Source organism: Manacus vitellinus, unplaced genomic scaffold (genome assembly GCF_001715985.3).
Source record: "Manacus vitellinus isolate BGI_N305 unplaced genomic scaffold, ASM171598v3 ctg7180002429988_pilon, whole genome shotgun sequence".
In the NCBI taxonomy this organism is placed as follows: domain Eukaryota; kingdom Metazoa; phylum Chordata; class Aves; order Passeriformes; family Pipridae; genus Manacus; species Manacus vitellinus.
In genome coordinates this window covers 1-1,389 of record NW_021938247.1, presented here as the reverse complement: position 1 = coordinate 1,389, position 1,389 = coordinate 1, and the positions used below count along the sequence as shown (strand labels likewise).

General features: G+C 58.6%; 1 long non-coding RNA gene across 1 annotated transcript; it reads right to left on the bottom strand.

Moving 5' to 3' along the window:
- Positions 1 to 367: 367 nt before the first annotated feature.
- LOC115308153 lies at positions 368 to 1,063 on the bottom strand. The gene is made up of 2 exons (XR_003916472.1): positions 967 to 1,063; positions 368 to 616 (listed from the first exon to the last, which is right to left on the bottom strand). It is a non-coding gene; the product is annotated as an uncharacterized LOC115308153 (long non-coding RNA).
- Between the last annotated feature and the right edge of the window lie 326 nt (positions 1,064 to 1,389).

Here is a 1,389-nt window from a genome sequence, read left to right as displayed (position 1 = left end):
TCCCATCCCTGTCCCCATTCCAATTCCTGGGGTTCCCATCCCTGTCCCCATTCCCATTCCTGGGGTTCCCATCCCTCTCCCCATTCCCACTTCCTGCTGTGCCAACCTGCTCCCAGTGTCCCCATCCCTGTCCCCACTATCCCTATCCTGGTCTCCCATGTCCCCATTCCCATTCCCGGTGTCCCAATTCCCATTCCTGGTGACTCCAACCTGCTCCCAATGTCCCCATTCCCATTCCTGGAGTTCCCATGCCCATTCCTGCTGTCCCCAACCTGCTCCCAGTGTCCCCATCCCTGTCCCCAATGTCCCCATCCCAGTCCCCCCTGTCCCCATTCCTATTCCTGGTTCCCACAGAGGAACTGCCAGATGCCGGAGGAGGGAGCCAGGATTTATTGCCCAAAGCAGGAGATTTTCACACCCAAATTAAAGCCTCAGGAATAATTGTGGTCCTGGGTTTCACACAGGAAAAAGCAGGAAGTTGATCCATCGGGAAGAGCCGCAGGGGGGCCGGGGTGGGTGGGAGCAGCGGGATGAGCTCTGCCAGCAGCTCCTGCCTTTCCACAGGGAGAGGGAAGGGGTGGATCCAGCTCCGGGATCGCTCAGGCTGTGATTCCTGCTGGGATGAGAGCGGGGAAAGGAGTCACCATGTCCCTGTTCCCATCCCAGGGGATGGAGCCGGCTGTGGAGCCCAGGGAGAGTAGGAACTGCTCCGGAATCCCTCCTGATCCTGCTCTGTCCATCCCACCCCAATCCCACTCCATCCATCCCACCCCAATCCCACTCCAGAATCCAGCCCTGATCCCAGTCCACAATCCACCTGATCCCACTCTGGAATCCTGCCCTGAGCTGCAATCCCCTTCCAATCCCACTCCAGCCATTAGGCCCCCATTCCCCTCTGGAATCCCGGCATCCATCCTGGGATCCCTGCACAGAGGATCTGGATCCACACACGCTGCTGGGACTCACTGGTGGGCGCAGGGTCGTATCCATTCCCCTCCCTCTTCCCTATGGAAAGAAAGTGGGATCAGCACCCATGGCACAGGATCCCCGGAATGCTGCCGGGCGGATCCGTGCCCCTTCCCGACCCCCATCCCGGGAGTTACCGGATCAGAGCTTCCAGACACCGACTGCCACGAGGCCGATGATGATGATGATGGCAGCGATGACGGACACAGTGTCCTAGTTAGAACAGCTGGGACCGATTCCTCACTGGATGGGTGTAGCCCAAAAGTGTGTATTCTATGGCCTTCCATGCCATTTTCCCAGGAACTGTTGTCGGGGGAGGGGGCCTGCGAGGTGGGGGGGTGTCCCTGTCCTCATACCCTTTTATGGAATTCCCTGCTCTGAGAATCCTCATATCCTTTTATGGAATTCCCCACTCTGAGGGAA